Raw genomic sequence first — 14,525 nt, forward strand, 5'->3', positions numbered from 1 at the left:
CTGTGGGTCGGGAGGGGGGCTGTGGGTCGGGAGGGGGGTGTCAAATCTCTCTCCCCCCCCCTTCGATCTCCTTTCCCAGCCTTTGGGTTTGATAAGAAAGGGAGCGCTGCACATATTTCCGTTCCCTTCCCCTCCCCCAATTTGCACAAAAGGATCAAAGTTCTTTTGTCTGTTTCTCTCCTGGGCAGGCTTGGATGTGTGTGTGTGTGAATGCCTGGCTACGCTGGAATAGCGCCGGCTTGGAGCAAGCTGCGAGATCCTGGGAAACATATTGTCTCAGCATCCGCCACAACCTCGTCTAGAAGGGGAGTGACCACACTTCCTTAATATAAGAGCCACACTGAATAAATGTCAGATGTTTGAGAGCCGCAAGACATGAACCAATATTACACACACGTTTTGGAAAATATGCAAATTTGCTTTTTATTAACATTAAATTAGACTTTGTGAAAGAGCCGCATGCGGCTCCGAAGCTGCAGTTTGGCCACCCCTGGTGGAGATAATGTAACCGTTAGTTGCAGGTGCTGGGGGCAGCTGTAGGAGCAGGTTTGGGTCCTTGGCGGGCTGAGTGAGAATATTGATTGGATAGTCTGGCCTAGGGGGAATGTCTTGCTTGTAGTATAGGGTCGGTCCTGGCACCTGGGTGTCAGTCCCGACACAGAACCTGTCTATGCTTGGAATCTCTCTACCTCTCAATAAACAAATCTTGCTGCTGCAAGGGTGTTGTGGGAGTGACTGCGTCCAGGACTTGACAAGCACTTGGGTGGGCCTATCTCCTGACGCACATCCAGAGTTGGTCAAGGACTAGTTTTAGGCTGGTTCCCCAAAGAGGCTGGACTCTGGAAAACGGCCCTTCTGTCAGGGTGAGTTTGAATATGGGGCTAGGAGAAAACGATGATTGGCCCTTTATTAGACTTCTTTCTTACCCTTGTGGTTCTTGAAAACTGTGATTCTTCTCTGGACGCAAGATACGTTACCTCCGCCCTGCTTCTTCAAGGGGAAAGAAGTTCCAAGGGATACTGTTTATTTGGGTTGGTTCCCCTTGGAAGAAGGGGAAAGCCCTGGTGGAGGCTTCTGGTGTCTTGGTACTCCTAGCTTTCATTAGGAAGAACTTCTTGACAGAGCGAAGGTGGTGGAATCTCCTCCTTTGGAGGTTTTCAAGCAGAGGCTAGATGGCCATCTGACAGCAATGCTGATTCTGTGAACTCAGGCAGATCGTGAGAGGCAGGGCAGGAACGGCTGCACCAGTACTTAGTTCTCTTGGTGGCCCTTTCTTACACTCCCAGGAAAATGCCGATTGCCACTTTGGGGTCAGGAAGCAATTTTTCTCCACACCGGTTTGGCCAGGGATCCTGGAGGGTTTTTGGTCATCTTCCGGGCATGGAACAGCAGTCACTGCGGGTGTGGAGGGGGAGGTCTTTGTGAATTTCCTGCGTAGTGCAGGAGATTGGACCAGATGACCCTGGAGGTCTCTTCCAGCTCTATGATTCTGTGAAGCTGACCAAGGCTGGAAGCCAGAGGGATTCCCGTAGAGTAGCAAGCCCCCTACCCCATGTCAGGTGCCCAGGGGGAGCGTTTCTGCCCCTCCGCATCCTTGATCTCAGCCAGTCTTCCTTTCTTGCCCGATCTCAGCTGCTTCTTCTTTGCAGGGACACATTCCTGCCCCTTCCCCTCGGGTGGGTGCTCAGACAGAGCCCTTGCCTAACGCTTCAGGCCTGTCGAAGAGATGCCTACGATGGTCAAGGGCTCACCCGTCCCTCTTGTCCTTTTGGGGTTTCCCTTAAGAATCAGCCCCGAGGACAGACTGAGCCAATGCAAGGAGCGGCTGAGCTTGTTGACATTCTTAGAGAGCAAACAGAGACACTTAAATTTCCCAAAGAACGAAGGGGGCATATCTCAAATAGCTTTGTTTGCTATATAGAAAAAGGATATTAAGCCTGGTCTACAAACCACAAGAAGCCCTTTTGTGCTGATCCACCAGGGCAATTCTCGTGTGTCTCCTGAGCATATGAAGGTTCGTGATATTCAGTGGTGTGTCTCAGTTATTTTTTGTTTTCCATGTTACTGTTTGTGTCTCTCCTTCCCCCCAGGGAGACGCCTCTCTTCATAGCCAAGTGACTGAAGGCATCTTTACACAGTCAGAGGTGACCCAAGAGAAGGGGAAGGAGATGGAAGAGCAGGACCCAGAAGGACCTGGAACTGGCAAGACAGCGAGGAAAGGTCCCCAATCCACCAAGGCTGGGAGTGGTGTTGAATCCTGGGAAAGGCCAGGGCCAGAGATCCATTCTCAGCTCGCTGCAACCTCAGACGTAGATTGCCGACGCTTCCGGCAGTTCCGCTACCGTGAGGCTGATGGGCCCCGAGAGGTTTGCAGCCAGCTCCATGGACTTTGCAGCCACTGGCTGAAGCCGGAGAGGCACACCAAGAAGCAGATCGTGGACCTGGTGATCCTGGAGCAGTTCCTGACTCTCCTGCCCCAGGAAATGCAGGGCTGGGTCAGAGGATGTGGGCCGGAGACCAGTTCCCAGGCGGTGGCCCTGGCCGAAGGCTTCCTCCTGAGTCAGGCAGAGGAGAAGAGGCAGGCAGGACAGGGGAGGGGGGTTCCTTCCAGGTATGTCAAGTTGAAGCAACGATAGTTGGCCTTACCTTCAATTTTCCCTGAGAGATATTTGTCCAAGTCTGAATAATCCAAATGGGAGATTTAACAGCCTCCTTCAGCAGCCTCTTCTATCAGAGAATTCCTGATCCCTCCAGATAACCCGGTGTGCTGAAGGAAGGGTGCAGAGTCTGGGAGTGGGGCAGGATCCATTCCTTGGCCTCTTTTCCATTCCACCTCTTACCCCTCTCCCTCCCTGCTGTTTCAGTTGTGGGCACCATCCGTGAAGAAAGAAGCGACGTTCCCTGAGGCGGAAGGAGCTTCCTCGGAGCAAGGGCAGGGGGCGCAGGCCGTGGAGCGTGCCCAGGATGCCCTCTCCTGTGGTAAGGACTCGCCATGCCTAGATTAGGGCACCCAGTGAATTTGATGGGTAGAGAGTTCAGTTTAGGAAAGAAATTAAATACTTCTTCACAGTATGCGGAGTTAATTTGCAGCACTCAATGTCCACTAACTGTGATGCCTCTCAAAGGAGATTAGAGAAATTCATAGAGGGCAATTCCATTTTTTGATATAATCACAGCTCACCTTCCTTCCATAATATTTATTTATTTATTATTTATTTATATTTCACTTTTACCCCGCCCTCCCCGCCAGGCGGGCTCAGGGCGGCTTATAGAAACTGATAACAGTATATATTTTACAGTGATAAAATAACATACATCATTTTAAAACACAGACAAGTCAATTTAAAACATTCCTTTGATGGCAATCAAAATAATGTGCAGTTTAGGGACACATTCAGCGGTGCCACCGCGCTCGGTCGTGTTGGATCGGAGTCCACACCGGGCGCTGCTGGTAAGACGTCGCTCCTAGTGGAACGCTTGCCTAAAAAGTTCTGTTTTCACGGCCCTGCGGAACTGTGACAAGTCCTACAGGGCCCTGATCTCGGCAGGAAGCTCGTTCAAATAGGACGGAGCTACAAACGAGAAAGCCCTCGTCCTGGTTGCCATCAACCTGACTTCCTTTGGGCCAGGGAGGTCCAGGCGGTTTTGGGATCCTGATCGCAGTGCTCTCTGGGGGACATGCGGGGAAAGGCGGTCCCTCAGGTGGGCCGGTCCCTGACCATAAAGGGCTTTAAAGGTCAAAACCAGCACCTTGAAGCGAATCCGGAATGCTATTGGCAGCCAGTGCAGAGTCTTAAGCACAGGCTGGATGTGCTCCCACCTGGGGAGGCCCATCAGCAGCCTGGCCGCCGCATTCTGCCCCAGCTGCAGCTTCCGGAGTTGCACCAAGGGTAGCCCCATGTAGAGAGCATTGCAGTAGTCAAACCTCGAGGTGACCATAGCATGGATCACTGCAGTCAGATCATTGCGTTCGAGGAAGGGAACCAACTGCCTAACCAGCCGAAGATGGTAAAAGGCTGCCTTGGCAGCGGCTGCTACCTGGGTCTCCATTATTAATGAGGCATCCAGGAGCACTCCCAAACAATGTTCCCTCTCAGCTGCCTGCCTCCTTTGGGATGGGACGCAGCCCCCTTCCCTTCCATTTCTGCCTGGTCCCACCGCTATACTTTCCCCTCCCCAGGAGCACTGGTATACCCTGGCCCATCATTTCTAGCTACTGATGATCTTCGCTACCCTGAGCCTCAGATTACTGGTCAATTAGATAGATGGTATATCAGAGCGCGGTGCTCCTTCTCACAGTTCACGGAAATCTTGTAGTGCTGTTAACCTTAAAACCTAATCTATCCTAACAAGTAATCCCCTTAACTAACTGCCCACCCCCCAGCTAGCCAGCATTTAAATAGTAGTCCCTCCCTCTTTCTGAGCCAGTACATTTTTATAAAGGTAAAGGTTCCCTTGCTCGAAAGCCAGTCGAATCCGACTCTAGGGTTGCGGTGCTCATCTCCGTTTCAAAGCCTACAAGCCAGCGCTGTCCGAAGACGTTTCTGTGGTCATGTGGCTGGCATGACTAAACACCAAGGTGCACGGAACGCTGTTACCTTCCCACTGAAGTGGTACCTATTTATCTACTTGCAATTTCTTGCTTTCGAACATTTTTATATAAAGGCCCAAATCCTCATGAGCATGCAGTTACGTTATGGGCTAATCAATTCCCACATTAGGATAGCCAATCACAGTTATTACTTAATTAATTAATTTACTCCCCCCCTCTAATCAATTGATTTAATCATTTCTTCATTCTCTACTGTATAATTTAGACCCCAAATCATTCAGTTTAATCATACCCAGACTTAATTCCTACCCCCAATAGACAACCAAAAATCAATCAATTGCCCCGCTGTGCTTAATTAAGTATAAAATTCCCTATGGTTAACAGAACTCTCGTGTTGTTAAAATTTGCCTGCTCGCTATAGTCCGATGTTCTTCTCCAGCCCCGTCGGTAACTTTCACAGGAGGCTCCCAGATACTCTGATGTTGAGTCTGCCCAGCTGTTTTATTGGGTTCTAGGTTGGTCTTCGCATCCAGACACTCCCCTCCTCCGTCCTCCATCCTCCCATCTACTCCCCAAGGGGCCAAGGTAGCTGTTTCGATGTCCGTCACAGGTGCCACTACAAGAGGGTCTGCGACCAGAACGGACGCGCCACTCGCAGTCCGCGGGTGCCGAGTGCCGCCAGGCGATCCTCGGGGGAGCAACCCCTTCCCCCCAGTCTCCCTCGCTGCACTCCCGGGCCCACAGCTCACTCATAGGTGGCCACCGCAGTCCTCCTGTGATGCGCGTTGCCACATTCTCTCGCCCCCCCCCCACAATCGATTGCGTCTGGGGAGCAGGTTTCCAGGGAGCGAGTCCAGCACTGGCTCATTGCCGTGTCCCCCACCACTGCCCCCGGCGCGCTCCTCCCACGAGGCTGAGGCCTCACCCGTCGTCCGCCACTCAGCTAGGCTGGTCTGAGGTGCAGCTCCAGAAACCGCCGTGTCCACTGCCGCTGCCCTCCTCTGGCGAGGACATGGCCTCGTCTGCTACTCTCCAACTGGCTAGGCCAGTCCCAGTTGCCGGGGTGCAGCTCCAGAGACCGTGCTGAGACCAAAAGGTATTTATCCCTTCCGTGAAGTTTCAGTCTCTCCGCAGCCCTTTGAAGCATGACAGGCTGCTTGCGGGGCAGGAGAGGGCAAAAGCGAAGTGCCAGAGGTGTTTTACAAGGTTTTTTTACAAGTTTACTGGAGCCGCAGCTCCGTGTCTGCTGTGTCCGTCGCCGCAATCTTGCTCCTTCATAAGAGGAACTCAAGTTGGCTCAAAAGAGAAAAGGTAGACAAACCTCGTCAGAGCTATTCAACCTGGTGAATAGAGAGCAGAGCTCTGAAATCCGGTTCCTGGGGGGGGGGCAATATTCATCCCTGGAGCCAGTATTTGCCTCTGGCGACGAGAGGGGAAATAGCTGCCTGTCTGTTTCTCCCTGTGGGGGGAGCAATAACTCCAGGGTAGCAACTAAGGCTAAGAAAAAAACATGTGGGAGAGGGCCCCCCCCCGGCCAGACACAGGTCTCACAGGAGTCTGAAATACGTTGGCAGCATTTATAACCCCTGAGGCTCATAGGTACCTGGTGCTTCTCTTCTGCCTCTCCCAGAATTTAGAAAAAAGTGTTTAACAGTTTGTTGAGTGTAAAGAAGGCAGGATTTTGCAACTCTGGGAAGGTTGTGTGTGAAGCAGGGGCAAAGCAAGCAAACTCCCTCCCTCCTTTGTCTCAGGAACAGGCATTTTTGCCTTGGCTCAAGAAGGACGGCTCCAGAGCAAACTAACGTATGCAGTCGTCGAATGGCTCGCTTACAACTTTAATACCAATAGCTCACAAAGTAGAATTTTTGCTCCTAGGACTTCACAGCTTAGAGGGAGCATAGAACCCCTCTGTTCTCCAGGTGAGCTCAAGTCTCGTCTGGGCCAAAGGTGATGGTGACGTGTCCTGTGATGTCATTTCCACCCCCCTCTTCCCCCCCTCGAGAGATGAGCCGGGGGGGGTCCCTCCTCCTTTCCCGGGGGGGGGGCTTTTGCTCCTGCGGTTTCTGGAAGGTGTCCGGGTGAGAGATCCTCTGAACACCGCTCCCTTTACCCATCCCAAAACTTTCATCTGATACCTTCCCGGACTACTCCCTTCCCGTGTACCATCTCTGCCTGGCATGATCTCTTGACGAGGGTATCTGCTTCTTCTTTCAGGGCCCCTTTTCCTTTGAAGAGGTGGCCGTGTACTTCACCGTGGCAGAGTGGGCCCTGCTGGATCCGGGACAAAGAGCTCTGTACAGGGAAGTCATGCGGGAGAACTATGAGAATGTGGCCTCTCTGGGTAAGGATCTTTCCTAGGTGCCAAAGACGCAAATTGCTGCCCTTATGAGGAGGCATGAATCAAAATATTGGATAGCTATTCAGAGTTTCAAGGCCTGTCCCGCTACTTGGGGAGGTGCTGTGGCTCACTGGCACAGCATCTGCTGAGCATGCAGAAGGTCCCAGGTTTGATCCCTGGGACACCCAATTAAAAGGACCAGGTAGGAGGTGATGTGGAAGACCTTTCTCTGCCCAAGTCCCTGGATAGTCGCTGCCAGACTGAGTAAACAAGATTGACTTCAATGGACCAAGAGTCCGATTCAGTAGAAGGCAGTTTCCTGTGTTGTTCATGTGTGTGTACTTGCCCAGTGGCAACCGAAGCCAGAGTTGTGGCCATCACCTACTCAGAAAGACTCTGGAAGGGGTTACATGACTGGATACAGGTTCTCACAATTAACCAATGAATACATTCTGGAGTCTGGCTTTGAAAAAGATAAGGATGTTAGCTGCAGGGAGACTCAAATCAGGAACACCTGCAAGTCAGACCAGGCCACTTAATAATCACCTTAACCCCTTGGGGGAACTGGGGGGGCTTTGCCTCACAGATCCACTCCCTTTATACTGGTTGGGATGATGGGCTTTGATCTCCATGATCGTTCCATCCTTCGAGAATAATTTCTACTTTGAATTTCTTTCCTTCCCCATATAAGAATGATCACTTTATCTCTCTCTCTCTCTCTCCCTGTGAAAGAAGCCAGAAGTATAAGAGAGACTGTGGTGCAGACAGAAAATGGCCTTGCATTCAAAGAAAGGCTGGAGAGTTCCTCGAGAGGATCCCAAGAGCATATTTCCTTCACATATAAGCTGGCTGAGAGTGAGTATCCTTCACGGTTGTGTCAAGGGAGCAGGCAAGGAATGGCCATGGGGGGATTTCTGATTGTATTCTGAGCAACATTTGGTTTGGTACAATCATGTAGCCCTCTGGGTAAGGGAGGGAGAGCTTCTGGGGGCCTGAAATCAGGAGTCTCAGAAACTCCTTTTGGGCAAGAGCTCAGCTGTGGCTCTTGGGGTGGTGGTTGAGGTATCCGTAAATATTACGTATTTTGAAGAAAGGTGGGGGGGGGGGTTTTTAAAATCGGCCAAGCTGGATGAGGCCAAAGGACTGTCAGTCCTTTCCAAAAGCAGTCACATAATACGCCTTTGGACCTTACCAGCCCTTCCAGATGCTAACAGGATTTCTCTATTTATTCCAGCAGAGGATGATCAGAGGAATGAGGAGGGTGAGGAACTTCATCAGCAAATGCCAGATAGAGCTAAAAATGAAGACTTGAAAGAAAATATCAGGAATCGAGGGAGATGTGAGAGAAAGAAAGGCAGCTATATGATTGATAAGAGAGATGCCAGACAGCGTAATGTACATTTTGCAAAGCAAAGGATAATGAAGGCAAGGAAATATATTATAAGGGGAGAATACTTCAGAAATAGATCACAGTTTCTTGTGTACCAAAGAATACATAGAGGCGAAAAACCTTTTGAATACTCAGAGTGTGAAAAGAGCTTCAGTGAAAGTGGCACTCTTCGGAAGCACCGAAGAACCCACACAGGGGAGAATCCACTCAAATGTTCAGAGCATGGAAAGAGATTCAGCCGGACTGGCCATCTCCAACGACATCAAACAACCCACACAGGGGAGAAACCTTTTGAATGCTCAGAGTGTGGAAAGAGATTCAGTCAGAGTGGTGCTCTTCGAACGCATCAGAGAACCCACACAGGAGAGAAACCTTTTGAATGCTCAGTGTGTGGAAAGACATTCAGTCGGAGTGGCAGTCTTCAACGTCATCAGAGAACCCACACAGGGGAGAAACCTTTTGAGTGCTCAGAGTGCGGAAAGAGATTCAGTCAGAGTGGTGCTCTTCGAACGCATCAGAGAACCCACACAGGAGAGAAACCTTTTGAATGCTCAGTGTGTGGAAAGACATTCAGTCGGAGTGGCAGTCTTCAATGTCATCAGAGAACCCACACAGGGGAGAAACCTTTTGAGTGCTCAGAGTGCGGAAAGAGATTCAGTCGGAGTGACAAACTTCAGCTGCATCAAAGAACCCACACAGGGGAGAAACCTTTTGAGTGCTCAGAGTGTGGAAAGAGATTCAGTATGAGTGGCCATCTTCAACAGCATCAAAGAACCCATACAGGGGTGAAACCTTTTGAATGCTCGGAATGTGGGAAGAGATTCAGTATGAGTTGCCATCTTCAACAGCATCAAAGAACCCATACAGGGGTGAAACCTTTTGAATGCTCGGAATGTGGGCAGAGCTTCAGTCAGAGTTGCCATCTTCAACAGCATCAAAGAACCCATACAGGGGTGAAACCTTTTGAATGCTCGGAATGTGGGAAGAGATTCAGTATGAGTTGCCATCTTCAACAGCATCAAAGAACCCATACAGGGGTGAAACCTTTTGAATGCTCGGAATGTGGGAAGAGATTCAGTCGCAGTAGCACTCTTCAAAGAACTCACACAGGTGAGAAACGTTTTGAATGCTCAGATTGCGGAAAGAGATTCATTTGCAGTGGCTCTCTTCAAAAGCATCAGAGAGCCCAAATAGGGGAGAAACCTTTGGAATGCTCGGAATGTGGGAAGAGATTCAGTCAGAGTGCCAATCTTCAGGTGCATCAAAGAACCCACACAGGGGAGAAACCTTTTGAATGCTCAGAGTGTGGAAAGAGATTCAGTATCAGAAATTATCTTAAACAGCATCAGAGAACCCACACAGGGGAGAAACCTTTTGAATGCTCAGAGTGTGGAAAGAGATTCAGTATCAGAAATTATCTTAAACAGCATCAGAGAACCCACACAGGGGAGAAACCTTTTGAATGCTCAGAGTGTGGAAAGAGATTCAGTATCAGAAATTATCTTAAACAGCATCAGAGAACCCACACAGGGGAGAAACCTTTTGAATGCTCAGAGTGTGGAAAGAGATTCAGTATCAGAAATTATCTTAAACAGCATCAGAGAACCCACACAGGGGAGAAACCTTTTGAATGCTCAGAGTGTGGAAAGAGATTCAGTATCAGAAATTATCTTAAACAGCATCAGAGAACCCACACAGGGGAGAAACCTTTTGAATGCTCAGAGTGTGGAAAGAGATTCAGTATCAGAAATTATCTTAAACAGCATCAGAGAACCCACACAGGGGAGAAACCTTTTGAATGCTCAGAGTGTGGAAAGAGATTCAGTATCAGAAATTATCTTAAACAGCATCAGAGAACCCACACAGGGGAGAAACCTTTTGAATGCTCAGAGTGTGGAAAGAGATTCAGTATCAGAAATTATCTTAAACAGCATCAGAGAACCCACACAGGGGAGAAACCTTTTGAATGCTCAGAGTGTGGAAAGAGATTCAGTTGGAGTGGTTATCTTAAACAGCATCAGAGAACCCACACAGGGGAGAAACCTTTTGAATGCTCAGAGTGTGGAAAGCCGGTTGCTTTTCTACAGGGAGGTGGATTGAAATTGTCCACAGAGGCCATGGCTGGTGACATGGACTGCCGGACAACGACTCGAGATAGCAAGAGGAAGGATGCAGGCTTAACTTGTAAGGGAAATTACAGCTGTTTCTATACAAATGCTAGAAGTGTCCGAGGTAAAATCGGGGAGTTGGAGTGCTTGGTGTCGGAGGGAAAAATAGACATTGTGGGTATTTCTGAAACTTGGTGGGATGAGGAAAATCAGTGGGACACAGTGATTCCCGGTTATATATTATATCGGAAGGATAGGGGGGGAAGGGTTGGAGGTGGGGTAGCTCTGTATGTCAGAGAGGGTATAAAGTCTAGAAAGATTGAGAGGCTAAGTGAATTGGATTCGCTTCTGGAAGTTCTATGGGTTGAAATAGGGGGGCCAAAAGGAAACTTAACACTGGGAGTTTGTTATCGCCCACCAGATCAAAAGATAGAGGAGGATTATAAAATGATGAATGCCTTAAAGATAGCAACTAGACAAAAACACTGTGTAATAATAGGTGATTTTAACTACCCACACATTGATTGGGTCAATATGTGTTCTAGTCGGGAAAAAGAGATTGAGTTTCTAGACACTCTAAATGACTGTGCTATGGAGCAGATGGTCACGGAACCTACCAGGGGAGAGGCGATCCTTGATTTGGTCCTAAGTAACACTCAAGACCTGGTGAGAGATGTAAAAGTGATTGCACCGCTTGGAAACAGTGATCATAATGTTGTTGAGTTCATCATTTGTACAAATAGAGAATTGGCCAAAAAGACTCACACAACCATTTTTAACTTTAAAAGGGGTAATTTCTCTGATATGAGGGGACACGTGGGGAGGAAACTGAAAGGAAAAGTAGAAAGGGTCAAAACAATTGGGGAAGCTTGGGATCTATTTAAAACTACGATCCTAGAAGCTCAAAAAATATATATTCCGCAGGTTAGGAAAGGCACAAACAGGTATAGGAAAAAGCCTGCATGGTTAACAAACAGAGTAATGGAGGCTGTAAAAAGTAAAAAGAATTCCTTTAAGCAGTGGAAAGCTAGTCACAGTGAGGCTGATAAAACGGAACACAGGCTATGGCAAATAAAATGCAAGTCTGAGGTCAGGCAGGCAAAAAGGGAATATGAGGAGCATATAGCAAAAAACGTAAAAACCAACAATAAAACTTTCTTCAAATACATTAGAAACAGGAAACCAGCCAGGGAGGCAGTGGGGCCCTTGGACGACCAAGGGGTAAAAGGAGTATTGAAGGATGATAGGGAAATGGCTGAGAAGCTAAATGCATTTTTTGCCTCCGTCTTCACTGTGGAAGATGAGAAGTGCTTGCCCACTCCAGAACCACTGATTTCAGGAGGGGTGTTGGAAGACCTGAGTCAGATTGAGGTGATGAGAGAGGAGGTCCTAAAACTGATAGACAACTTAAAAACTGAAAAATCACCAGGCCCAGATGGCATACATCCGAGAGTTCTGAAAGAACTCAAATGTGAACTTGTAGATCTCCTGACAAAGATATGTAATCTTTCCTTAAAATCTGCCTCCATTCCTGAGGATTGGAAGGTAGCTAATGTCACTCCCATCTTTAAAAAGGGTTCCAGAGGAGATCCGGGAAATTACAGGCCAGTCAGTCTGACGTCGATACCGGGTAAATTGGTGGAAACCATTATTAAGGAAAGAATTAGTAGGCACATAGATGAACAAAACCTATTGAGGCAGACTCAGCACGGTTTCTGTAAGGGAAGATCTTGTCTCACTAACCTGTTAGTGTTCTTTGAGGGGGTGAACAAACATGTGGACAAGGGGGATCCAATAGATATTATTTACCTTGACTTCCAGAAAGCTTTTGATAAAGTTCCTCATCAAAGGCTCCTAAGTAAGCTCAAAAATCATGGGATAGAAGGACAAGTCCTTTTATGGATCAAAAACTGGCTAGTTCATAGAAAACAGAGAGTGAGTGTAGGTGGGCAATTTTCTCAGTGGAGGGTGGTAAGCAGTGGGGTACCGCAGGGATCAGTACTTGGTCCACTGCTTTTTAACTTGTTCATTAATGATTTGGAGATGGGAGTAAGCAGTGAAGTGGCTAAATTTGCGGATGATACAAAGTTGTTCAGGGTGGTGAAAACCAGTGAGGATTGTGAGGCACTCCAAGGGGATCTGTCAAGGATGGGCGAGTGGGCGTCAACATGGCAAATGGGGTTCAATGTGGCCAAGTGCAAGGTGATGCACATTGGAGCTAAAAATCCTAAATATAAATACACATTGATGGGGTCTGAACTGGCAGAGACTGATCAAGAGAGAGATCTTGGAGTTGTAGTGGATAACTCACTGAAAATGTTGAGACAGTGTGTGACTGCAATAAAGAAGGCCAATGCTATGCTGGGGATTATTAGGAAGGGTATTGAAAACAGATCAGCCAATATAATAATGCCCCTATATAAATCAATGGTGAGACCTCATTTGGAATACTGTGTGCAGTTCTGGTCACCACACCTTAAAAAGGATATTATAGCTTTGGAAAAAGTGCAGAAAAGGGCAACTCGAATGATAAAAGGGTAGGAACACTTTCCCTATGAGGAAAGGTTAAAGCGCTTAGGGCTCTTTAGCTTGGAGAAACCACGACTGAAGGGTGACATGATCGAGGTTTATAAGATTATGCATGGGATAGAGCAAGTAGAGAAAGAGGTACTTTTCTCCCTTTCTCACAATACAAGAACTCGTGGGTACTCAATGAAATTGCTGAGCGGTCGGGTTAGAACGGATAAAAGGAAGTCCTTCTTCACCCAATGAGTGATTAACACTTGGAATTCACTGCCACAGGAAGTGGTGGCAGCTACAAGCATGGACGGCTTCAAAAGGGAATTAGATAAGCATATGGAGTAGAGGTCCATCGGTGGCTCTTAGCTACAAGGTATAGATAGGGGCTCTGGGGCAAGGGATGCTCTGTATTCTTGGTGGTTGGGGGGGTCAACAGTGGGAGGGCTTCTGATGTCCTGGCCCCACTAGTGGACCTCCTGACAGCACCTCGTATTTCTGGCCACTGTGCGACACAGTATTGGACTGGAGGGGCCAGTGGCCTGATCCAACATTGGCGTCTCTTATGTTCTTATGAGATGCCAGGCCTGGTGGTTGGGCATGCCCCTTTGTCTCAGAAAGGCTCTCCCCAGGCTATGTTGTCCAGCTGGGTCCCGCAGGGTCCAGTAGAGAAGGTGGAAGTGCAGGGTTTAAGAACTCCAACCTGCTGGGCTCCGGGGGCCACCTGGTCCAGGTGAGCAAGCACCATGCTGAGGGTGGGGTCCTGTGGGCTCCAAGGGAATGGCCGTGAAGGACAGGAGCAGGAGCCAATACAAGATCAGAGGAAGGGCGGTGCAGAAAGGAAATCAGGGAGGGGTAAGAGGGGAGCTCTGTCAGGAGGCCGGGGATGACAGAGCAAAAGAGAGCCAAGATGGCAACACATTGGTTGAGGGGGAGGAGGACATGGGTGAGAGAAGACCCCTCCCCTCCCCGGTCTGAGACCATGGAGACTCCTCGGGGACCCCGGGCACCATGACGGAAGGCGCTGCCATCTGAAGCGTGCAGGTCTGGTGTGAGACCCAGTGCATGGGAAGAGATTCAGTTAAGAGTGGCCATCCTCAGCTTCATTGAGGAACCCACACAGGGCAGAAACCACATAACTGCTTAGCCCCTGAAAAGAGCCTTTTCTCCCGTTTCACACCTAAAAGAGAACCACAGACCATACACAGAAACCTGTCCTTAACCGAGACGAAATGTTACAAATGCTCAGACTGTGGAGAAAGCTTTAGCCATGTTGAGATCCTCAAGAAGAGCCCACAGGTAAGTGAAGAAGGGCGGGCACTGAGCTCTGCTGGTCGAAGGATCCGCTTGATCTCTTCTTTAGCAATGAGGAGGCATCATCACCCCCCCCCCGCCCCCCGGTAGGAACCCCATCAATGCTCAGTGTTTTCAGCAAGAGCCCGAGGCACAGATCTGACTTTAATGTTCCTCAGAGAATCCCTGCAAGGATGAAACTTTCCCGTAGCTGGTTCTGGTGAGGTTCAGAAAGGCTGAGAATGCAGTTGCACAAAGAAGGTCCTTTTTAGCGTTTGCCCCTCCCCTGTCAAACTCACTACTTCAGGTTCTCTTCCAGTCTAACTC

The 14,525-nt window shown here is 48.9% G+C and overlaps 1 pseudogene; it reads left to right on the forward strand.

Moving 5' to 3' along the window:
* LOC107109182 overlaps positions 1-10,271 on the forward strand; it is a 27,067-nt pseudogene extending 16,796 nt beyond the window's left edge.
* The last annotated feature ends 4,254 nt before the right edge of the window (positions 10,272-14,525 follow it).

The sequence above is a fragment of the Gekko japonicus genome, unplaced genomic scaffold (genome assembly GCF_001447785.1).
Source record: "Gekko japonicus isolate JY-2015 unplaced genomic scaffold, Gekko_japonicus_V1.1 scaffold5940, whole genome shotgun sequence".
In the NCBI taxonomy this organism is placed as follows: Eukaryota; Metazoa; Chordata; class Lepidosauria; order Squamata; family Gekkonidae; genus Gekko; species Gekko japonicus.